The sequence below is a fragment of the Pongo pygmaeus genome, chromosome 4 (assembly GCF_028885625.2).
Source record: "Pongo pygmaeus isolate AG05252 chromosome 4, NHGRI_mPonPyg2-v2.0_pri, whole genome shotgun sequence".
Taxonomy (NCBI): domain Eukaryota; kingdom Metazoa; phylum Chordata; class Mammalia; order Primates; family Hominidae; genus Pongo; species Pongo pygmaeus.
In genome coordinates this window covers 40,406,462-40,433,031 of record NC_072377.2, presented here as the reverse complement: position 1 = coordinate 40,433,031, position 26,570 = coordinate 40,406,462, and the positions used below count along the sequence as shown (strand labels likewise).

Genomic DNA, 26,570 nt, shown 5'->3' with positions numbered 1-26,570 from the left:
TTTACTTTTGAGCAATTTTAATTATGGTTTTTCTTACTTTTCCAGTAGAAATTAACTGTTATTTGTCCTTTCCACACAGAAAACATTTTATCCACTTTCCCCACTTATAGAATGTATGTTGGGCATCCCCGGGCCTTGACTCTTAGGCTTGTCATTCTTCAGACATCCCAAGCTGCTGGAGACTTGACTGAGGACCAGGCAGGATGAATGATCTGTGCCAGGAGGCAACATCTTCTTTTCACATGGCCTGATTTCAGGAGAAAAAGCAGATTCTGAAGAACTGGCCCTGGAAGTCAGCACACTGCAAGTGAGAATGATATTGTTAAATCCACTGATAACAACTTAGCTCTCTTTCCATTCCTCAAGTCACTTCTTATCCCTAATGAGCCCACCACAGCAAAGAAGCTAGACTGTGGGTACTAGATTATCATGTTTAGCTTGGTTAAGCCTCAGAGCCTAATGATGACTGCATACTTCTACCCCACCACTACTGGCAAGGGAGATCTTGTGGGCACATCCATACTCATTGTTATTAGTCAGGGTTCTCTAGAGGGACAGGGCTAACAGTATAGATGTATATATGAAAGGGAGTTTATTAAGGTGTATTGACTCACACAATCACAAGGTGAAGTTCCACAATAGGTTATCTGCAAGCTGAGGAGCAAGGAAACCAGTCTGAGTCTCAAAACCTCAAAAGTAGGGAAATCGACAGTGCAGCCTTCAGTCTGTGGCCAAAGGCCTGAGAGCCCCTGGCAAACCATTAGCATAGGTCCAAGAGTCCAAAAGCTGAAGGACTTTGAGTCCAATGTTCAATGGCAGGAAGCATCCAGCACAGGAGAAAGATGGAGGCCAGAAGTCTTAGCCAGTCTAGTCCTTCTACATTCTTCTGCTTTTATTCAAGCTGAGCTGGCAGCTGATTAGATTGTGCCCACCCAGATTGAGGGTGGGTCTGCCTCTCTGAGTCCACTGACTCAAATGTTAATCTCCTTTGGCAACACCCTCACAGACACACCCAGGATCAATACTTTGCATCCTTCCATTCAATCAAGTTGACAATATTAACCATCACTCTCATCTTGTAGATTAGAAGGGCACACTAAGTTCTGGATTATGGTTTGAGAGAAAGATCACTGTTATCCTATTAGGTATATGAACTTTATTTTGTAAGAATTAAAAGGGTAATTGTATAATTTAGGGGGACAGCAGACACTTATTGGTAGCCTTTGTAATAAGCTTACAATTTGACTTTGTGATGGAGGGAAAAACATTTTCCAGTTGGGCTTGCTTTTCCTGGCAGGACTACGCTAAGAGATCTCAAAGCAGTTGAGATTTACCTAACAACTGTGGTTCTTTGCCTTTTTTCTACTGTAATACATATGCTCACATATGAAACCATTTCATAGGTGAATGTGGATTTAGACAGTTAAATTACTGTTGGAATAAAATAGATTTTGGATAATGCATAAATGACATCCCCTAGCTTCTAATTTTTTTTTTTCCAAAATTCTTTTGTCACACACCTGTGTATCTCAACTTCCCAGATGAGGAGAGATAAATGTAAAACTGTAATGGTCTTTCTCTTTGCCCACATAGTGTTTCTGGCCTAGACTGACACAAATTAAAAGATCAAGGACAGATGTCCAGTGATGTAAGTGGAGGAGATAGAGTGGGGAGGACACACTAGTCAGTATGTGTTTTCTGCTTGGGATAAAAGTTTTTGAGAAACTAAAATGTGAGTTGGAGGGTATATTGAATGATGCCTCTTGCTAGGTGTACCCATGGAATTGTTATTGTACATATTTACATATGAGGTGTAGCAGAATAAAAAAGGTGGAAAATTACTATTAAATGGATTTGCTTTACAATGATCATAATCTCAATTAAGAATGTTGTGGTGTTACAGTTTTGTCTTTCTGGATTTGTGAGAATTTGGGCTTGTCTTTAGTAAACTATTGATGGGTCAGACTTGGTCTTGTGACTGGCATCTGGAGAACAATGTAATTTCAGACATTCATGAGAAAAGAAAAGATGTTGGAATTATACATAAAAGTAGCCTGAGAGTTTGACATTCTTTTTCCTGTTAGTACATGGAAGCATAGTTATTTGGAGAACAATATTTCAAATATATGGTCCTTTGAGTAGGAATGCTACTGTGTTACCCATAATTTTTGAGATTTTTTAAAGCTAAAATTAGCAAAGCTTTTTGGTTTTCGTTTTCAGCTGCTCTGAAGACAAGCGAATTTTTCTCTTTCAACATATATTGCATGTTTACAAAGGCCTTACCTAGTATTGCATAAATATGATGAGAATTGGAGTTGAGAGTCATGAAACCTGAATTTTATCATTAATTTATTTATCAATTATTTATTAAGCCCCTATTACATGTTCTGTATTGAGAAACAAGGATAGATTAGACTAGTTTCTGTCATCAAAAGTAGTAAAACCTTGTGGATTATAATTATCTATCATTGTGAGACATCTGATCACCTCATACAATGAATAAATATGCATAGGTATGGGTTCATAAACCCAGTTTTGTTTTGTTTTAAGCTTATATAGTTTTCTGAATTTATCATTTTGAAATTTTCTTTTTGTACTTATTTTAAATTGCTGTTATTGTTTATTGTTTAATTATTGTGAATTATCCCCTTATAAAAATATATACAATATATTTATTTCTTTTTTGATTAGTCAGAATTTTGATTGTTCCAGTTTTTGCTGTTATCAACAAAGATGTCATGAATATTCTTGTCCATGTCCCTTATGCCTATGTGTGTTAAAGTTTCCAGGAAGAAACTTACGTGGTCATAGGAAAAATGCATTTTCAACTTTATCAGCTAATGCCAAATCCAAATTGTTTACCAAAGAGCATTTACCAATTCACACTCATCAGTAGCATAAGAGAAGTAAAATAGCCTCTTATTGCCAGACTTCTAAATTTTTTGTCAGTTGAATGAACATCAACTAGTGTCATATGATTGTTTTAGTGGTAATTGTCCTGAATTCTTTAAGTCTGAGTTGTGTTTAACATATTTATTAATACTTTTAGTTTCCTCCCCATGAATAATACTGACCTTTCGGTCATTTTATTTGCTTTAGATCACTCTTTTATTACTTATTGACTTGATCCTTATTCTTTATATAGTAATCTAAGTATTAATTCTTTGCAATTTGTGGATAAATATCTTTTCCTGGTTTATCATTTGTCTTGTATTTTTGTTTATATTTCCCTATCCTACTCAATTCAGTATATTTGAACTTATCATTCTCCTTGGTTTTGTTCTTTTTTCTCATCCAAAAAATATGTTACTACTCCAATTCATAAATTATGTTCTCCTATATATGCTTCTGAAATCTTTAGAATTTTAGTTTAAATATTTGTTAATAACTCATCTGTAATATATTTAATGTTTGATTTTTATGCTACTGTTTTCATATGTTTTACTTCTACATGTATTACAAACTACATAATGGATTATTATTATTTTTCCTTTAAGTGGGTAATTATTTTTTAAAGAAACTATTCACTAAAGTCTTTCATACTTGCCATTTCTAATGCTCTTCAGTTCTTTCTGTAGACCTGTGTTTCTATCTGGTATCATAACTTGAAGCTGAAGTACTCCCTTCACCAATTTTTATAGTGCCAATCTGCTGGCAATGAAGTCTATCAGCGTTGTTAGTCTGAAAATGTTTTTACTTCACCTTCATATTTGAAGGTTATTCTACTGAATATAGACTTTTAGGTTAGCAGTGACTAAAAAAATTTTTTTTAGCTCTTTAAAAATACCGTTTCATTGTCTTGTGGGATGCATTATTTCTCATATGAAGTCAGCATTCATTCTTATTTGTATTTTTCCCCTTTGGTGCATTCTCTCTCTCTCTCTGTCTCCATATATATGTTACACACACACACACACACACACACATACACACACACAGAAAAGCCAATGGTGTAGCTCTGGTATGAGTCCTAACATTTGACAATTGGTAGTGCTGATGGTGTAAGTCCCAGTCTAAGGGCAGGAGAAGACTGATGTAGTAGTTCAAGCAGTCAGGTGTAGAAAGAAAATTCTCTCTTCCTCTACCTTTGTGTCCTATCCAGGCCCTCAGTGGATTGGATGATGCCTATCCACCTGGAGAGGGATATCTGCTTTACTCAGCATACTGATTGAAACATGAATCTCTTCTAGAAATACTCTCACAGATACACCTGAAATACTATTTAACCAAATATCTGGGCATCTTGTGATCCAGTGAAGTTGACACATGAAATTAGCCATAACACATAATCATTCTCTTTTTCTTCTCTTTGGTTATATTTGAGGGTTTCTGCTTTCCCATATCCTATCTAAATTCATTCATTCCTTCCTTCCCTCCTTCCTTCCTTCCTTCTTCTGTCCCTTCCTTCTTCTCTCTCTCCTTCCTTCCTTCCCTCCTCCTTTCTCTCTCTCTTTTCTTTCTTTCCTTCCTTCTTTCTTTCTTTCTTTTTCTTCCTTCCTTCCCTCCTTCTTTCTCTTTTTTCTTTTTCTTTCTTTCTTTCCTTTCTTTCTTTCTTTCTCTTCCTTCCTTCCTTCCTCTTCTTTCCCTCCCTCCCTCTCTCTTTCTTTCTTTCTTTCTTTCTCTCTTTCTTTCTTTTTTCATCTTCTGTCTTTCAAAGAAATTTACCCTGTTGGTTATATTGCTTTTCTTTGAGAATTAACACTTTATTTATTTTATTTATAATTAATTAACACATAATAATTATATATATTTATTGGATACAATGTGATGTTTCAATGCAAATACACAGTATAATAACCAAATTGGGGTAATTACCACATCCATCACTTTTAACATTTATTATTTATTTTTTGTGACAATATTCAAAATCTCTTCTAGCTATATGAAATATGCACTGTATTCTTATAGTAACCCTGTTGTATTTCTTAATGATATTCTTACTGGCAGCAATTAAATATCCTCAGATCTATTCAACTCTTTAAAAAACACGTTTTACCCCACCACCTCTTCCCTCTGTTATCTTAGTTTTCTCTCATTTCCTAGCATATCTTTCAAGAGAGTTGCATCTACTTGCAGCTGCTATTTCCTCAACCCTCCACTCACCCCTTAACCTGTTCCAACCTGACTGGCTAAAGTCACCAACCACCTCCATGCTATCAAATGCAATGGAGATTTAAAATTATTTATAAGTGTCTCAGCACAATATGACATCACTGAATATGCCTCATTTATTTAAATGATCTCTTTATTGGTTACTGAAATAATATATCTTTCTGGTTTCCTTTCCTACCTCTTTGGCATTTAATCTCTTGTCTTCACTGGGGGCACATTCTCTTCATGTGGGACATTAATTACTGGGATTATTTGAATTTCATTTGTAGATCTTTTTTCTTTTCATACTTGTCTTTACTTTTATATTAGAAAATCTCATCTTTCATTTGTTTGTTTTTTGAGAAGAGTCTCGCTCTGTTGCCCAGGCTGGAGTGCAGTGGCACCATCTTGGCTCACTGCAACATCTGCCTCCTGTGTTCAAGTGATTCTTTTGCCTCTGCCACTGGAGTACCTGGGATTAAAGGCAGGCACCACCACACCCGGCTAATTTTTGTATTTTTAGTAGAGATGGGGTTTCACCATGTTGGCTGGGCTTGTCTTGAACTTCTGACCCCAAGTGATTCACCTGCCTCGGCCTCCCAATGTGGTGGGATTACAGGCGTGAGCCACTGCACCCAGCCAGGAAATTTTATCTTTAACCATGGCTTCAATTACCATGTACTTATTTTTTTATAGCTCTCGGATATTTTTTCTCTAGTCCAGAATTCTTTTCTGAACTCCAGACACATATTGGACTATACACTCAATATGGTCCCTCAGATATCTGAAAAAATTCTCAAACTTCAAAGGTACAATATCATTCTCATGATTTGGTTACATCAAATATAATCCTTTTCAATTATTTTTTCTATGATGAATGGGACCATTATTCATCCAGTTTGTCATGTCCAAAATCTAGGGGTCTACTTTTATCTTCCCCCTACCCTCCAACATAAGTCAAATTTATTACCTAGTTAATTTTAAAATAGATATTCAATCTATAATATCTTTCTGTCCAAGTCTATTTATATCAACAGAAGCTTAGTTCAAGTTGCCATTTTTCCTTGTCTGGACCACTATAATTATTCCCTGACTGTTATCAGGTATATGTTTAACAGTATGTACATTGAGACTTTTAATTGTTTCAGAGTTTTTGCCACAGCTCCAAAGCTGAGAACAATAGGTAAAAGATACCCCTTAATTCTGATGTGCTGCTAGTCATCTTTGTAATTTATTAGATAAACAAATTTATGATTCCATATTGCTTATATAAGAGAATTCTGGAGTTCACTGAGAAAATTTAGAGAAGAGAATGTTTCCAGGGCCCTGGTACCTTCAATAAGAGGACATTTCCTAGGTTTTTAGGGTTGATAAATTCTCAGTACATTTAATCTGGCAGGGATACTGCAGATTTTTAAATGACATTGTGGTTATTGTAGAGCTAGTTTTATTTGCTTACCTCTCTCCTGAGACTCTTGCCCTTTCCTTTGACGTTAGGCTTTATCTGACACTTAAAGTAGAGATTTTGCTGCGTTTCAGCTTCTGAATTGTCAGACATTTCTGTACAGAGATTAGCATGACTTTACAGGCAAAATTCTGTAGACCTTTTTCACCCAAAAGTTCCCCTATCTTCCAAAAATAATTTCAAGTATTCTCCCTCTAACTATAACTGGTATGTACGGTTATGAAAGGAACTAAGGGAAGAAATACCTTTCAATGTTTCAATTCCCTTGTACATGAGCTGTCTGGCACTTTGCCTATGGGAACTGCCAATGCAGCTTGTTTGCTGACAAAATATAACTTTGCAGAATTATCACACAGTTTCATGGTTTAAAAGTCAGGTGGAAATACATCTCTTCTGCACCTAATTGCATTCTTGTTGTGGTTACTGATCATTTGACAATATTAGCAAACTTTTCTGTCATCCATATTTCCAGCAGGGCCTCCAATGTGAAGCTAGATTCTTAATTCCACAAAACTCTCCCAGATAAAAAGGGTAAAATGAGATACGCCAAGCAAGAACAAAAAGATAGAAAATTAATGCTGATTCTTTCAGATAGCCTGTTATTTTTTTATCATCTCTACTAAGCCAAGTGATATTTCGTGTCAGAATTTTTCAGAAAGCGCTAGCAACAAAGACATCTACAGATGTGGGAGGCTGTAACATGATTGTATGTGTAACTTTTTCCATCCATAGAATTGTTCATAAATTGTAATAAAATACCTCATGGAGTGTATTTTGCTGAAATATGTCACTTTTATAAGGGTCTGTTTTATATTTATTTATTTGTTTATTTATTATTATTGTTTTTTTGAGGCAGAGTCTTGCTCTGTAGCCCAGGCTGGAGTGCAATGGTGCGATCTCTGCTCACTGCAAGCTCTGCCTCCTGGATTCACATCATTCTCCTGCCACAGCCTCCCAAGTAGCTGGGACTACAGGCGCCCACCACCACACCCAACTAATTTTTTTTTGTATTTTTAGTAGAGATGGGGTTTCACTGTGTTAGCCAGGATGGTCTTGATCTCCTGACCTCGTGATCCACCTGCCTTGGCCTCCCAAAGTGCTGGGATTACAGGCGTGAGCCACCACGCCCAGCCTGAGAGGGTCTGTTTTATAAATTAGACCATTTCAAGTACTTTGGGAGAGACAATGGAGAATGCATTTCAAGTGTTATTTTGGCTACCCAAAGGTATTGTTGAAAGCATACAAAACCAAAAACTCTTAAGAAATTTTTTTGTTTTCCAAGAAACTTATGTGATGTGCCAGAACAGAGCAAAAAGGCAAACAAAAGAATGTATGGATCCATTTCACTGCTACAAGAGGTATTGCCTGAAGAAGATGAATCACATTACAAATTATCTAATTTAAAGCAATTCAGATATATGTCAGTGTGAAATTTAGTATATTTATAATTTTGACAAATGATTTATTATGAAGTCTCTCATTAATTAAAATAGTGCCAATTGAAATTAGAATACTGGATTTTTTTGGGGAAAAAGACATAATTTCATCAGCTAGGTTTTGCTTCTAATGAAGAAATAACTATGTAAATAATTTCTATTAATATTTTAAAATAGTCTTTATATTCTTGTTTTTGTAACTACAAAGGAATCATACTTCATACTCAATCTCTATTAAGTCTTTAGCTGATGCTAGGTGCACAGTAAGCTATTAACTAGAGATTTTAGGCAGCATAATTAGAATAATAATTTGTATCTAGAAGGGGAGGGAAAAACACTCTTCTTATGAATCATCAAGGAAATTTAAATATTTTTTTAACCTGAATCAAGACAGTTGGGGAATTTAAAACTGATTGTAGGACTTTAGTGAAAATAACAGATTAAAGATTTTTGAAAATTCTCTGTTCCATAAAAGCAATGAGAAAAATGGCAAGAACTTGTTAAAATCAAAACTTCCAGAACTCTAAAAGCTAACAAAAGGCTTGCAGCAACATGAAGTGCATTCCCTACCCTCCCCGCCCCACCCCAGGAAAAGTGGCAGAATCTCAATAAGAACAGAAAGCTTTGCGACGTTTTAATTTATCATAGTTCCACTTTCTAGCATCCAGCTCTGTGGTAGCCTTGAAAACTGACAGTCTGCATCAGAGTGAAAACTGGCAGCCTGGCTGCAACTGGAAGTAGAAAGGGTTTGGAGCTTCTTCAAAGACCCTTGCCAGAGCATTGCCATTACTTGTCCTGTTGATGGTTTACTTAAGACCTCACTTGCAAGGCTGTCTTTATTTGACCTCAGTCAGAGCTACCAGTGCAAAAAGCCTCTTCTCTGAGGGTGTTTGTCAAAAACAATCACAGGCAATTGCTTAACTTTATGTCTGACTGAAGCCATGAATGACTGTTGAGGCAAACAGTAGACAAACCATGAAGCTAAAAGGAAAAATCAGGTAAACAAAAATTCAGTAGGAGTTTTGGAAAAGCCCTAAGATATTTCTGGGATTCTAAAACACTACAGGCATGCATGTGACCATAAGCATACTCAGAAAAAAAGTGAAAAGTCCTTAAGCTCTTACTTCTCATTGATTTTGCAACTCTGTGCAAAAAGAAAATGAAGACTAAAAAGGAGTGATCAACTTCTGACTAAGTATTGAAAAACGTTATGGGAGCCTAGTGAGAATTAGAGCCATAAAGAAGGTGCCACCCAAGGAGAGCTTTAACCTCCCTTTAGCCAAACGTAGCAGGAAGTCAGCTGGTAAGGGGACCTAGGATTGATGCAAAGTCTAAGAAAAGAGAACCCAGAGAGGTAGGTCTAGCTCTTGCCTTGAGAGTAGTTGTCTATCAAGAGAAAATAGTGGCAAAACTTCTATTGGAAGATTGTCAGGGCCCAGGGAAAAATAATAAACATTTCCAGAGAAATAAAATGATCAGTGGTTTCCAGGGGCTCGAGGGTAGGAGGGGAGAGATATGATTGGTTACCGATAGACATAACGAACTTTTGCCATAAGGAAAATATTTCTTATCTGGATGTGGTTTTAGTTAAATGGTGTATATTAAAACTAATTCAACTCTACACTTGAAACAGATATATTTTAGTGTATATAAACATAACTCAATAAGTTAGACTTAAGAAACAAATGCTTCCTGAATCATAAGACAAAGATAAACAGCCCAACTAAAAACAGGCAAAGAAAATTTAAAAGCAATTTACAGAAGAAAGAACTTTTGTGACCCTTCCTCACCCACCAGAAATAAGAAGGTGCTCAAACTCTGGAATATTTAGTAAACTATAAATTTATGTAACACCAAGATAAATTTATACAACACCGATAAAATATAAATTTATACAACACCAATAATTTATACAACACTATCCTCCTGCAGAGATATAAAATGTTTCTACAGTGTATGTATAGAAATGAAATTACTGGGCCATATAGAATGGACTTGTGTAACTTTCAAGACCTTCTTATATTGTTTTCTAAAGTTGTTGTTCCAGATTACATTCTTACCCTGAGGTCTCCATTTTCCCACATTTTACACAACAAGTGTTTAAAATTTTTGCCAATAGAAAAAATCTGTTTTATTATTTATTAGTTTATTATTTAGAATTTTTTTCTAAATCTATTTTTTTCTATTGGCAAAAATTTTTTCCTCCTAAGGCACCATTATAAACATGCAGTGAAATAGCATGCAAGGCTAATAAGTTTGTTCCTTCCCTTTTGAAGGAATTGCAGTCTTCCACCTCTTGTGAAGCCACAGGGACACAGGGATAGTGTGGACAATGCTTCTGTGGGCATCTGATGCTCTATCCCATGACTCAATCCCAGAGCCTAGTATAAATTTAAATAGGCACAACTACACTCCCGTTGACTCTCATAAAAGGGGCTCTATAGTGAATTATGCAATGATTTCCAACCTGCAGAAAAAGCTTTATAAAATAAATTATTATGAAAGTGTCAAGTTGTTATAGTTTGATCTGCGATTGTTTTAATGCTTTAAGGAACTGAGTGCTCTACAGACATTGATGCTGAAATTAGAGTTGTGAATGAGTTTTGAGTCTTGTGTGTCTGTCATTAGCCAATTAACAGAAACTCCTTTGTATGTGCCTAAGCATACTGGATCATAGTTAAAGGACAATGAGTCTACTAAGAAGATTAGCTGTTCCAAAATAAATTTTTTCAGGAGGCTTTTGAGCCAAGCTAGAAAGACAGGACAATCTCACTTTATTGTGAAATAATATTCCATTAACTAAGGACTGAAGCAAAAGTCCAACCATTTCCAAGCTAAACATATTGAATGAATCAATAGCCTAGATTATCCAAAATGCAACAATTATTTTTAAAAGATGTTACTTTTAAAACTTGTCAGGAAGTCAAGGCATGAACCCTGAGCAGAATGCAGTGGGCAAACGTCAGAAAGTTGGATTCTCAGTCCTATGTCTGACCACAAGCTGACTGACTCTTGCAACCTGTTTATCTCTAATAAGCTCTGGCTTCCAATAGGAGTTTTGATTGCACCATATGTCTTTGAAGACCTCATCCAGCTCTCAAATTCTATTAAGGTGTACCATATAAAATTGCAATATTTGATCAATTTTGTCTTCAGAAATGGTTAGGTCTGTGGTCAAACCTAAAAAATTCTAATCCGAGAGACTTTATGGATGCTTGTAAAAACCTATGAGATTTTTTTGACAAAGAATATTGAATATCCTAATTTCTGACTACAAGTAACTTCAAAATATCTGATTGGAATTTTGGCATATTCAGTCCAATAAGGTTATTTTTATTGGAGAGAAAAGCAATCAATTAAGCATGTTATTTAATTGATTCAATTGAGCAATTGAATCAAAAGCCACTCTCTACTGCATAGATTATGCAATTCAAACTATGTGGTCCCTCCCTCATTAGGTGCTAAAATACACATATCATATTAAATAGATTATTTATCCACATATTAAATCTCATTGGAAGTTTTATATTTTGCTGCTATACCTAACAAAAGCAAAGAACGAGTTTTAAGTGAATATGTATTTTTTCTAAATAGACTGAAATATTAATATGTATTAATGGAATTCTTATCAATATCTTGTAAATATAGCTATCCTCAGGGGTGCCTCATGAGCAGCAATGTGATTTGAATGGAGTTCATACTTTTTCTCATTTAAAATTGTCCTACTTCATCAGATTAAACATGTAGCTTTTTTCCTAGAAACTTGTTTTTAAAATGTACATTTTGAAGGAGTGGGGAAGATAATCCATTTAGTTCTAAACTCTTGGTTTGGTTTAGTTGTGGGAGCATGGAATTGGAAAGGTGTTACTGTGATCCAGCCTTCACCCTGAAACCAAAATCATCTGCCCTACATTGCTTGGACACTGAGAACCAAAACTACCTAAGTCCTCATGCCCTCCAAAACAAAACAAAACAAAATAAAGCAAAACAACTAAACCTTACTGTCTATATTACTGGAAAGATCTTTGAATCTTCTGTGCCAGCATCTTTACCTTGCTATTTCCAGCAGTCCAGAAAAGTTGGTTAATTCTTATGCAATCCTAATCAAGTCCTCCCTTTCACTTTTCCTCCATCTTACACAAAATTTCCAATTCTTAATAAATTCTGTTCTTGCCCTATTCCCTTCATGACACTGCTGAAACTTTGTGGAGATAGATGGTGTTATATATTATATTAAGCAACAAACTAAATGTCTTAACAGGTGGTGTTAGTGATATTTGAAAGCTGGCACTCAACAGCCTACTTTACAAATTCACCAGCATGGTTAGGATTACATGCTGAACATTCCTGGCCTCAATTTGAAAAGCCATAAAATTCAACCAGAGGATTGTAATCTTGCAATGCAATTATAAGTTATAATTTCACTAATTTGTCTTTATTTTGTAGGATTATTAAGAAAGTCTACTTAAGGACTTAGGTAGACTTTATGTTTATTCATTAAACATACAGTGTGTAACTAATTTGAGGCAAGCATTTTTCCAGGCTTTGGGGATTTAGTGGTAAACAAGGTGGTATGTTCTTAGTGTTCATGGTGTTTACATGCCAGGGGAAGGAGATAGATAATGATCATGTGAACAAGTGAATAAGCAAGATCACTACATGCTGTAGTACTATAGGAAGGAAATAAACAGTTGAGGACCTAGCAAGGACACCTAGGATCAGACAGACTGAACAAGAAAGACTTTGGTGAGTAGAAGACATTTAAGCTGAGGTCTGAGGGAGGGAAATCAGCCATCCATTGAAGGGCTAGAGGAAAATCTTTTCAAGTAGGGAGAATAATGGGAAAAAGGGGGCTTAGATTATTCAAGAATAAAGAATGGTCTCTTGGTTGAAGTGTCAAGAGAAAGGAGTAGAGAAAGATGTGCATTTATTGAGATATATTTTCAAGTCAACGCTGGTAGGGTTCGGTGAGAAGAATGAGGAAGTAATTGGGATTCACTCCTGGTGGTCCCTGCCTGTCACCAAGTGGATCTCTGGAGGAAATGGGAACTCATCATTACCTGAATCTGGCACCTTTCCACCTGATTCTCTACGCATTCATACTCAAACTCAGCCTCACTTCCTCCAGGTTAGTCGCAATATTTTCTCCCTTGGGTCAGGTAAGATAGGAGTTATTTTATTTTTATTTATGTGCCTTCATTAAGAAATAATTTAGCTAGCAAAAAGTACAAAGCCAGAAGCATCACAGCACCCAACTTCAAACTGTACTACAAGGCAACAGTAAACAAAAAAGCATGGTACTGATACAAAAACAGACACATAGACCAATGAAACAGGTTAAAGAACCCAGAAATAAAGCCACACACCCACAACCATCTTATCTTCAACAAGCTTGACAAAAACAAGCAATGGGGGAAAGGATTTCCTATTCAATAAATGGTGCTGGGATTACTAGCTAGCCATATGCAAAAGATGAAAACTGAACCCCTTCCTTTCACCATATGCAAAAATCAACTCAGGATGAACCAAAAACTTAAATGTAAAACCTAAAACTATAAAAACTCCTAGAAGAAAACATAGGAAATACCATTCTTGACACAGGTCCTGGCAAAGGTTTAATGACGAAGACACCAAAAGCAATTGCAACAAAAACAAAAATTGACAAGTGGTACCTAATTAAACTAAAGAGCTTCTGCACAGCAAAAGAAACTATCAGCAGAGTCAACAGACAATCTACAGAATAGGAGAAAATATTTGCAAACTATGCATCTAACAAAGGTCTAATATCCGGAATCTATAAGAAACTTAAATCAACAAGCAAAAAATAAGCAACTCTATTGTCAAGCCTCTGAGCCCAAGCTAAGCCATCATATCCCCTGTGACCTGCACGTACACATCCAGGTGGCCGGTTCCTGCCTTAACTGATGACATTCCACCACAAAAGAAATGAAAACGGCCTGTTCCTGCCTTAACTGATGACATTATCTTGTGAAATTCCTTCTCCAGGCTCATCCTGGCTCAAAAGCTCCCCTACTGAGCACCTTGTGACCCCCATTCCTACCTGCCAGAGAACAACCCCCCTTTTTCCTTTCCTACCCAAATCCTATAAAACAGCCTCACCCCATCTCCCTTCGCTGACTCTCTTTTCAGACTCAGCCCACCTGCACCCAGGTGAAATAAACAGCCTTGTTTCTCACACAAAGCCTGTTTGGTGGTCTCTTCACATGGACGTGCATGAAATCTATTAAATAAATGAGCAAAGGACATGAACAGACACCTCACAAAAGAAGTCATACACGTGAGACCAACAAGCATATGAAAAACATGGTCAATATCACTAATTATTAGAGAAATGTAAATCAAAATTATGATAAGATACTATCTCATGCCAGTCAGAATGAATATTATTAAAAAGTCAAAACATAACAGATACTGGTGAGGTTGCAGAGAAGGGGGAACACTTACACACTGCTGGTGGAAATGTATATTAGTTCAGCCATTGTGGAAAGCAGTTTGAAGATTTCTCAAAAAAACTCAGAACTGCCATTCGACCCACCAATCCCATTAATGGGTATGTATCCAAAGGAATATAAATCGTTCTACCATAAAGACACATGCGTGTGTATGTTCATCGCAGCACTATTCACAATAGCTAAGACATGGAATCTACCTAAATGATCACCAATGGTGTACTGGATGTGAAAATATGGTACATATGCAGCATGGAATACTATCCAGCGAACAAAAAAATGAAATCATGTCCCTTGTAGTAATGTGGATGGAACTGGGGGCCATTATCATATTAATGCAGGACCAGAAAACCAAATACCATATATTCTCACTTATAAATGGGAGCTAAATGCTAAGTACACATGGGAACAAAGAAGGCAACAGTAGACACTGGTGCTTACTTCAGGGTGGAGGGTGAGAGGAGGATGGGGATTGAAAAACTATCTATGGCATTTATGCTCATTACCTGAGTGATGAAATCATCTGTACACCAAAGCCCCATGACACACAATTTACCCATGCAACAAACCTGCACATGTACCCCCGAGTCAAAAATAAAAGTTGGAAAGAGGAATCAAAAGAAACAATTTATCTTTTAAAACTATATATGTGGGTGCCATTTGGAAACAAGCCTACTTTCCCTGAGATGTTGCCACAAAAATACTTGTCCTCCCTGTACCAGTTGAAAATCCAGGCTGTCATAGCCAAAGGGGTACTTGGCTAACTTTCCCAAAGCATCTTCATTTATATTAATTTACGCATTACTTAATATTCCATTTCACCAAGGACTTGCCTCCTTTGGCTTAATACTATTAAACCATCAAATAATGTGAGTAATGTTCTCCAGTTTCATCTTAACCAAGCCAATTTCAGAGTATTATTTGGTTTCCCATTTAGAATGAATATTGAGTATTTAGAAGACAACAAAATAACCCTTAACATCATCATTTACTTTGTGTGAATTTTCCTACATAGTAATTCTGTAATTTGCATGGAGGATGTGTAGGTATATATACATGTTTTAGTTCTGGCTGCTATGACAGTCTTAGACTGGGCAGCTTATAAACAACAGAAATTTATTTCTCACAGTTCTGGAGATTGGAGTCTGAGATGAGGGTCCCAGCATGGTCTGGGTCTTGTGAGCATTCTCTTACAGGTTGCAGGCTGTGACTTCTCTTTCTTTGTATCCTCACTTATAGAAAGAGAATGTTAGCTATCTGGTTTTTTCTGTTTTTAATTTATTTTAATTTTTGTGGATACATAGTAAGTGTACATATTTAGATCCCATCATTTGCAATACCCTGGATGGAAATGGAGAGTGGACTATCTCATGAGTTACGTAAGATAGTTTGATACAGGCATGAAATGTGTGGTAATCACACCACGGTAAATGGGGTATCCATCAACTTAAGCATTTATCCTTTGTGTTTCAAACAATCCAATTATACTTTTAGTTATTTTAAAATATACAATTAAATTATTTCATACTACAGTCACCCTGTTGTGCTAGCACATACTAGGTCTTATTCATTATTTCTGTGTTTTTGTATCCGTTACACATCCCCACTTCCTCCCTGCCCCCACCCCCCACCCCCCACCACTCTTCCCAGCCTCTGGGAACCATCCTTCTACTCTCTACCTCCATGAGTCCAGTTGTTCCAACTTTTAGCTCCTACAGATAAGTGAGAACATGCAGTGTTTGTCTCTCTGCCTGGCTTATTTCACTTAACATAATGACCTGCCGTTCCATCCAGGGTGTTGCAAATGACAGGATCCCATTCTTTTTTATGGCTGAATAGTACTCCATCGTGTATATGTACTACATCTTCTTTATCCATTCATGTGTTTACAGGCCTCTATGTGGCTTCCAAATCTTGGCTATTGAGAATAGTGTTGCTGAAAATATGGGAGTGCAGCTATCTCTCTGATACACTGATTTTCTTTCTTTTGAGTATATATGGAGAAATGGGATCGCTGGATCATATGGTAGCTCTATTTTTAGTTTTTTGAGGGATCTCTAAATTTTTCTCCATAGTAGTAGTAGTAATTTACATTCTCACCAACAGTGTATGAGGTTTCCCTTTTCTCCACAGTCTAACCAACATTTGTTATTGCCTGTCTTTTTGATAAAAGCCATTTTAACTGGGGTGAAATGATATCTGGTAGTTTTGATTTGCATTTCTCTGATGAGCAATAATATTGAGCACCTTTTCATGTACCTGTTTGCCATTTTTATGTCACCTTTTGATAAATGTCTATTCAAATATTTTGTCCATTTTTGAATTGGATTACTATGTTTTTTTCTATAGAGTTGTTTGAGCTCCCTGTATATTCTTGTTATTAATACCTTGTCAGATGGATCATTTGAAAATATTTTACCCCATTCTGTGGGTTGTCTCTTCACTTTGTTGATTGTTTCTTTTGCTGTGCAGAAGGTTTTTAACTTGATGTAATCCCATTTGTCCATTTTTGCTTTGGTTTCTTGTGCCTGTGGGGTGTCTTTGCCCACTCCAATGTCTTGAAGAGCTTCCCTGAAGTTTTCTTTTAGTAGTTTCATTGTATTAGGTCTTAGATTTAAGTCTTCAATCCATTTTTTATTTGATTTTGTATATGGTGAGAAATAGGGGGCTAGTTTCATTCTTCTACATAATGGATATCCAGTTTTCCCAGCACCATTTATCAAAGAGACTCTCCTTTCTCCAATGCATATCCTTGGAAACTTTGTCAAAAATGAGTTCACTGTGGATGTATGAATATAGCTCTGGGTCCTCTATTCTGTTCTACTGGTCTCTGTGTCTGTTTTTATGCCAGAACCATGCTGTTTTGGTTACTATAGCTTTGTAGTATAATTTGAAGTCAGATAATGTGAGTCCTTCAGTTTTGTTCTTTTTGCTTAGGATACCTTTGGCTATTCTGGGTCTGTTATGGTTCCATAGAAATTTTAGAATTTTTTTTTCTATTTCTGTGAAGAATGTCATTGTCATTTTGATAGGAATTGCATTGAATCTGTGTATTGTTTTGGCTAGTACGAACATTTTAACAGTATTGTTTCTGCCAATTCAGGAACATGGAATATTTTTTCCTTTTGTTTTGAATCCACTTCCATTTCTTTCATCAGTGTTTTGTAGTTTTAATTGTAAAAATCTTTTACTTCTTTAATTTAGTTCCTAAGTATTTAATTTTATTTGTAGCTACTGTAAATGGGATTACTTTCTTGATTTCTTTTTCAGATTGGTTGCTATTGATATATAAAAATGCAACTGATTTTTGTATGTTGATTTTGTATCTTGTGACTTTACTGAATTTGTTTATCAGTTCTAATAGTTTTTTTTGGTGGAGTCTTTAGGTTTTGCAAAATATAAGATTATATAATCTGCAAACAAGGATAATTTGACTTCTTCCTTTTTTCTTTCTCTTTTCTGACTGCTCTAGCTAAGACTTCTAGTACTTTGTTGAATAACAGTGGTGAAAGTAAGCATCCTTATCTTATTCCAGATCTTAGAGGAAAGACTTTCAGTTTTTTCCCATTCAGTATGATACTAGCTGTGGATCTCTTGCATATGGCTTTTCTTGTGTTGAGGTATGTTCCTTCTAGACCCAGCTTTTTGAGAGGTTTCATTATGAAAGGATGTTGAATTTTATCAAATGCCTTTTCAATATCAATGAAAATGGTCATATGGTTTTTGTCCTTTATTCTGTTGATGTGATGTATTACATTGATTGATTTATGTGTATTGAATCATTCTTGCATCCCAGGAATAAATCCCACCTGGTCATGAAGGATGATCTTTCTAATGTATTGTTGAATTCATTTTGCTAGTATCTTGTTCAGTATTTTTGCATCAATATTCATCAGAGATATTGGCCTATAGTTTTCTTTTTTAATGTGTCTTGTCTGGTTTTGTTATCAGGGTAATACTGGCCTCATAGAATGAGTTTGGAAGTATTCCCTTCTCATCTATTTTTAGAGTAGTTTGGTTATGATTGTTATTAGTTCTTCTTTAAATGTTTGATAGGTAGAATTTATCAGTGAAGGCTGGGTCCCAGGCTTCTATTTGCTGGAATACTTTTTATTACAACTTGAATCACATTGCTTGTTATTGGTCAGTTCAGGTTTTGAATTTCTTCATGGTTCAATCTCAGTAAATTGCAAGTGTGTAGAAATTTATCCATATCTTCTAAATTTTCCAATTTATTGGCATATAGTTGCTCATAGTAGCCACTAATGATCCTTTAAATTTCTGTGGTATCAGTTGTAATATCTCCTTTTTCATCTCTGATTTTATTTATTTGAGTCTTCTCTTTTTTTTTTTCTTAGTTAGTCTGGCTAAAGGTTTGACAATTTTGTTAAACTTTTCAAGAAACCAACTTTTTGTTTTATTAATTTTTTTGTATCGTTTTCTTCAGTTCAAATTCATTTATTTCTGCTCTGATCTTTATTACTTTTTCTTCTACTAATTTTGGGTTAGGTTTGATCTTGCTTTTCTAGTTTTTAAAGATGCATTGCTAGATTGTTTATTTGAAGATTTTCTTCTGTTTTGATGTAGGTATTTATAGCTATAAACATTCCTCTTTGTACCACTTTTGCTGTATCCCACAGGTTTTGGTATGTTGTGTTTTCATTATCATTTGTTTCAGTAATTTTTTTGATTTTTTTCTAAATTTCTTCGTTGACCCACTGGTTATTCCAGAGCACATTGTTTAATTTTCATCTATTTGTATAGTTTGCAAAAATCCTCTTGTCATTTTTGTTTTTTTATTCTATTGTGGTCAGAGAAGATGCTCGACATTATTTTAAATTTTTGAATGTTTTCAGGCTTGTTTTGTGACCTAGCATATGGTCTATCCTTGAGAATGATCCATGTGCTGAGAAAAAGAACATGTATTCTGCAGCCATTGGATTAAATATTCGGTAAATATCTATTAGGTTCATGTGGTCTATAATGCAGACTAAGTCTGATGTTTCCTTGTTGATTTTCTGTCTGGAATATCTGTCCAGTGATGAAAGTGGGTTGTTGAAGTGTGCAGCTATTATTGTATTGGGATCTATCTCACTCTTTCACTCTAACAATATTTGCTTTATATAACTGGTTGCTCCAGTGTTGTGTGCACATACATTTATAATTGTTATGTCCTCTTGCTGAATTGACTGCTTGATTATTATACAGTGACTTTCTTTGTCTCTTCTTATAGTTTTTGTCCTGGAATCTGTTTTGTCTGATATAAATATAGCTACTCCCGCTTTTTTTTAATTTGTTTGTTTCCATTGGCATGGAATATCTTTTTTCATCACTTTATTTTTAGTGTATGGGTGTCTTTATAGATGAAGTGTGTTTCTTGTAGCAACAGATCATTATGTCTTGTTTTTCATCCATTCAGCCATTCTATGTCTCTTGATAGGAGAGTTTAGTCCATTTACATTCAATGTTATAATTGATAAGTAAGGACTTACTCCTGGCATTTTGCTATTTGTTTTCTGGTTTGTTGTGGTCTTCTCTTCCTTCATTCCTTCCTTCCTGTATTCCTTTTAGTGGAGATAATTTTCTCTGGGGGTATGATTTAATTTCTTGATTTTTATTTTTGGTGCATTTGCTGTATTTTTTTTATTTCAGGTTACCATGAGGCTTTCAGATACTATCTTATAAACCATTATTTTAAGCTGATAACAGTTTAACAGTCTTTGCATAAAAAAACAAAGAAGCAAAAAGAAAACTAATACAAACTCTACACCTTAACTTCATTTTCCTGCTTTTTAACTTTTTGTTGTTTCTATCAATATTTTATTGCACTATGTCTTGAAAAGTTGTTGTACTTATTATGTTTGATTGGTTCATCTTTTAGCCTTTCTTCTTAAGATAAAAGTAATTTATACACTATAGTTACAGAGTTATAATATTCTGTATTTTTTCTGTGTACTTACTATTACCAGTGAGTTTTTTTTTACCTTCACATGATTGCTTATTACTCATTAAAGTCCTTTCTTTCTGATTGAAGTACTCTCTTTAGCATTTCTTGTAGGAAAGGTCTGGAATGGATGAAATCTCTTAGTTTCAGTTTGTCTTGGAAAGTCTTTATTTCTCATTCATGTTTGATGGATATTTTCACCAGATATACTATTCTAGGGTAAATGTTTTTCAGCATTTTAAATATGTTATGCTACTCTCTCCTGGCCTGTGAGGCAGCAAGTTCTCTTCTGGCCCAGGGTGTGTCTAGATATGTTGTCTGGGAACTAGAGCCTGGAATGGGGGCCTCAAAACTCTGCCTGGTACCCTATCCTACTATGGCTGAACTGGTATCCAAGATGTAAGAGAAAGTCTCTTTGCTCTTTCCTCTCCTCTCCTCAAGCAGAAGGAAGGAGTCTTTTTTGGAGCCATAAGCTATGCAGACTAGGATTGTGGCAGGGGAGGCACAAGCACTCCCTTAGCCACCCTTTCTGGTTTCTCAGTAGGTTGTGTGCCCTCTCAGTCCACTGGCTTTGAGTCTAGCTCAGCAATAGAATTCTTCTAGAAGTTGCAGTCCTTGTGGCCTAGACTGCCTTTCAAATGTATTCAGAGCCCCATAGCACTTTAACCTGTGGTGGCATGGCTTGCCAGAGCTCAAGGTTCAACCACTGGGATGGGTAATTTCCTTCTGGCTAGGCCCAGTCCAAATGCTCCTTCTGTGGATGGGCATCAGCTAACTACAGCTCAGTTCTGCTTTCTGCTGTGACGGCAGAACCAAGTTCAATGCAAAGTCTCACAGTCATTGTGTTCTTCTTCCACGAGTGCACAGGTTCTCCATATCACACAGCCACAGGGGTTAGGGGGAGGGATGGCTTTAGTAATTCAAGACGGCTTTTTCTCCCCTTCTCAGTGCCTCTTTCAGTAACATGAAGTTAAAACCAGGTACTGTAAGTGCTCACCTGATTTTTGGTTCTTATGAAGGTGCTTGTGTAGATAGTTGTTAAATTTGGTGTTCCTGCATGGTGGGGACAATCAGTGCAATCTCCTGTTCTGCCATCTTGTTCCACTTCTGGCCTCTTCTTTTAAGAGTATTAATCCCATTCACAAGGGCTCCAATGTCATGACCCAATTACTTCCCAAAGGCCTTCCTTCTAAATATCACCATGTCACAGGTTAGAATTTTAAAATAAGAATTTTGGGGTCACACACACACACACACACACACACACACACACACACACACACATATATATACATATAGATGTACATTTATAGTCAAAATTCATTATTCACAGTTTCTATATTTACAAATTCACCTACTTGCTGAAATTTATTTATTTGTAACCCAAAATAAATGCTTGGGGCACTTTTGAGGTTATTCACAGACATGAGCAGAGTGAAAAAAATTTGACTTGTTCAATGCACATATGCCCAGTTGAGGTTAAACAAGGTAGCACTCTGCCTTTTTGTTTCATGTATAATAGCGTAAACAAGGATCCTTCCGTAGTCTATTTATTGCCGTGGTTTTTACTCTTGTGTGCTTCTTGTTAGTGATTTCACCATTTAAAATGGCCCCCAAGTGTAGTCCCAAAGTGCTGACTAGTGTTCCTAAGCACAGGAAGGCTGCAATGAACCTCACAGAGAATATATCTGTGCTTGATACGCTTAATTCACATATGGCCTATAGTGCTGTAGGTCATAAATTCGATGTTCATGAACCAACATTTATTTACTCAGCAGTTCTTGAGTGAACCTTTAAGAAAAGGTGTCTTTAAACAGAAACATTCATAAAACAAAGTTATATATTGATCTGTTAATAAAAATGTGACCAGAGGCTTATAGGAACCTCTTCCTGTCTTTTCTCTAGGAAGAATGTTTCAGTATTTGCTAATTCAGTGCTCACAGCATTTTTGTAAACATAATTCCATGAATATTGAGAATTAACAGCATAGATTACATCCACAGATGTATAGTAATTCTGTAAGTTGAAAGGAAGTTTCTATCTATCTATCTATCTATCTATCTATCTATCTATCTATCTATCCATCTATCTATTCATCCATCTATCTGACATCAGGTGTGGGATATTTTGTATTAATAGAAGCCAAGCACATATTTCCACAAAATTAAAAACCACTGAGATCTAAGCACTAGCATAGACTTAGCATAAGTCTTAGCTAGTTTTGTGTTTCCATGTGTGTGCTATTTTTATTTTTAAAATATATTACTTGGCTGTATGCTTTACTGCTCTCCTTCTTTTCTCCCCATATCTGGTATCTTAGCCAAATGTGTCTGACTGCATATTGTTGCCTCACACTCATAGGGTATTTTGTTTTGTTTTGTTTTGAGACAGAGTCTCACTCTGTCACCCAGGCTAGAGTGCAGTGGCATGATTTCGGCTCACTGCAACCTCTGCCTCCTGAGTTCAAGTGATACTCATACCTCAGCCTCCCAAGTAGCTGGGATTACAGGCTGTGCCACCATGCCCAGCTAATTTTTGTATTTTTAACAAATACAAGGTATCACCATGTTGGCCAGGCTGGTCTCGAACTCCTGAACTCAGCTGATCCTCCCACCTCAGCCTCCCAAATTGCTGGGATTACAGGTGTGAGCCACTGCAACCACCACCCATAGGTTTTTTCACATTTATGCTTAGCTCCTATTATTCTTTTTACATTAACTACTTTGCTCTCTTTACATGCACAGACCTCAACTATTTTCCTTGAAGTATTCCCCCATTCTCACTTCCCTACCTCCAGACAGCTATAATCTCTCACTTCTATAAATACTATGGTCTTTTCGTCTCTGTGGAAGTAGCATATTGTACATTTGATTTTGATGATTTGGGTACCTGTCTCACTCATTTTGCGTTTCCCACTTTGACTAACCCAAGGCCTTGTTCAATATATGCGTACAGAATAAAAATATTTAGTTCTCAACAATTTTAGGTCACAAACCTCTTTAAAAATGATTAAAACTTATTCTCAGAAAAAAAATGTAGTACAACTTAAAAGTTGTACTACATTTCTGAGTATTTGAAGCTCTCTTCTCTATTACCACCACCTCTCCAAGTCCACAAAGTCTTTGTTAAAAACTTCTTATTTACTTCAGTCTCCTCAGAATGACAATGGAAAGCTGATGTCCACAGAAGTCAAGTAACTTGTCTCAGGCTAGTGGGAAAGGTAAGACTGGTGCTGGCATTTTACAGTTTTCAGGATAGAGGTTTTTCTATGTGGGTGACTTAATCTTGACTATAATAGTGTTCTCCTGTTTGCTCCAAATGAGACAGACAACTAAAGGAAATTTCGTTCACTCTTAACCACAGACTACTATGCTGGTGGATGTTGTTGAAGTCAACAAGGAAGTAAGTATTATGTAGCATCAACAGAAAGCAGTGGACAGAGAAGCAGGGAATTGATTACAACCCCTCAAACCTGCCATTTACCATTTCTGGGTCTCCACCTCAGCCAAAAAGTTTTGGGGGAATAAACAGTCTAATGATCCCAGGGAATCGACATGTGTTTTTCAGAGGAGGTCAATAATCAAACACTAGTCTAGCTGGTTTCATCCTACAGCAGAAAGTCAGGTAAAGTAATTAGTCTCAACATCTCGGGGGTGCTGACTCATTTCCACCTCCTTTAGAGGAGCCACTCAAACTCTGTCCACCTTTTTTCTGCGTAGAAATATGATAAAGATCAGTTCTCTGGAAGCATTCGTATTTCAAGAAGCTCTGCATGATATACATTAAGGTAAATATTCCTAATTCTTGTCTCTAGGGTTATAGAAGATTGGGCTGTACTTTGCTGTTTTTAAGCCAGTAGCCAGACTGAATTCACTGTTTTTCCTTAACTCAGCATACCAGATGACTCTTGGTTGCAGCCGTAACCAATCCTTTCTAAAGGACAAAATCACACCTGCCTCTCTTGTCCTTTCCAGGCTCTGAGCTAAAGTCTTGGCATCTTTCTTGTATGCCCTCCAAGTAGTAGTCCAAAAAGACACCAAAACTCAGATTTTATGGAAAAAGATGTTTCCTGTAATATCTTTTATCTTGGCTTTAACAGTATGAATTTTAATAAAAATATTGACTTAAATATTGACTTAAATTTATGTGTTCGTTTATGTTGCTACTCACTGAGGACTTGCTTGATTGGATTAGGCAAGTTTTTTTCCAATTGGTTTGAGGTATTAGAATTTCAGGAAGTCTTCAGTTACTTTCTTTTTTTTTTTTTTTTTTTTTTTTCAGCAGCAGAAATTATGGGTCAAAATGTCTAGGCTCTCTAGTGCTCAGTGCTGTAGACATTAAAACATTCAGATGTTCTGGATGACCAAACTTTAATTGTGATAAAATATATGTTGGATATATTTTATTGACATTTTTTCTTATCTATTGACTTTTAACTTTTTAATACAAAATCTCCCCTATTGAGAATATACAAAATTATTGTTTTTATTGGATTGAGTTTGAAATATATTCTGATAAAAAGCAGAATTTAAATGTTATAAGTTGCCAAGAAGGGTAGAATCACAACTTGATAATAAACCTAAATATAAATTTAGAAATTAAAACATTAAAAAGTTAAGAATAAATAGAAGCTTTTTTGGTCTTTTGTTTTCTTCCTTTCAAGTATAAAACACTTCACAAATGCATTGCTATAGTAAATATTTAAACCTTATAAAAGTACATAGATAAAAATAGCAACATTTTATTTTTCCTTCAAATATCACTCAGTTCTCTAATTTTAACAGTGGGTGATATTAACATTTTTAAAGGCTAAAAATAAATAATACTTAGAGTAAAGGGGAGAATAAATTTTCTAATACGAAAAAAGGTGATTTTAAACAAAAAATGATGTTGAAATCAATGAAAAAATATTGAGAGCATGAAGATAAGGGATAAACATTAAAAAGTAACTAATGGCGGGCACCTGTAGTCCCAGCTACCACGGAGGCTGAGGCAGGAGAATGGCGTGAACCCAGGAGGCGGAGCTTGCAGTGAGCCGAGATCGCACCACTGCACTCCATCCTGGGCGACAGAGCGAGACTCCGTCTAAAAAAAAAGAAATGAAAATACTAAAACTTAGAAGTCATTAGAATTTATGCAAAAACAATAATATACACTAAAAGATATATAAATTGATAGATAATATTCTGATTATATATTTTTGTGAAATACATAATTATACATAATAATAATACATATATCTGTATACTATAAAACCTGGTGACTTAAGCAAAACCCATATATTACATCTCACAAATTCTAGGTTATGAATTTGGGAAGTGTTTAGTTGGCAATTCCTTTGTTCCATGTGGCATTAATAGGAGTTACTTGGTATTCATCTAAGGCCAAGCTGGTCAGGAAGGTCAATGTCAGACTCAATGATACCCAATATTTTGGTAGGGATTTCTGGAGGGCTGGGTTCAACTGGGTCTCCCCTTTTCCATGTAGTTTCAATGCCTCTCTATGTAGTCTCTCTGGAAGAGTAATTAGACCTCTTGTATGACTGCTTAGGGCTCAAGAGAATATGTGTGCCTGCCCAGAACTGGCATAGTGTCAGTTCCACATTCTGTTGATCAAAGCAGTCATAATCAGACCCAGATTCAAGAGGAGGGTGAATAGATGTCACATCTAGATGGGAGAAGTTTCAAAGAAATTGTGGCCATCTATAATCTGCCACAGATGGTAAAGTAAATGTGTAAAGTATGGCAAGAATGTAGAAAAAAAATGAAAAGAGATGAGCAAATGGAATCAAAATCTTCCATCAAAGCAGAACCAAGAGCAGTTTAATAAATAGAATATCCATATCTTCAATAACAATAAGGAGCTCAAATTCATCAAACAAACAAAACTATAACTTAAACTAGCCAAGTGGCATGGATCCTCAGTAGAACTAACTGAGGAGAAACAACATGGCAAGGCCAACAACCCAGGACCTTTTGTTTGTTTTTTATATGAGGGTATATTATTGTATTAGTTATCTATTGTTACCTAATAAACTAACAGCTCCCCCCCCCACCGTAAAAAAGAAAAAAACTTACCATGTTGCAGTTTTTGTGAGTCAAGAATCTGGCAGTTTAGCTATGTGGTACTGGCTCAAGATTTCTCAAGAAGTTTCAGTAAAGACT

General features: G+C 35.9%; 1 long non-coding RNA gene across 1 annotated transcript; it reads right to left on the bottom strand.

The window, feature by feature from the left end:
• Positions 1–26,570, bottom strand: LOC129037537 (uncharacterized). The gene is made up of 4 exons (XR_008502838.1): positions 26,484–26,570; positions 25,370–25,491; positions 615–689; positions 1–286 (listed from the first exon to the last, which is right to left on the bottom strand). It is a non-coding gene; the product is annotated as an uncharacterized LOC129037537 (long non-coding RNA).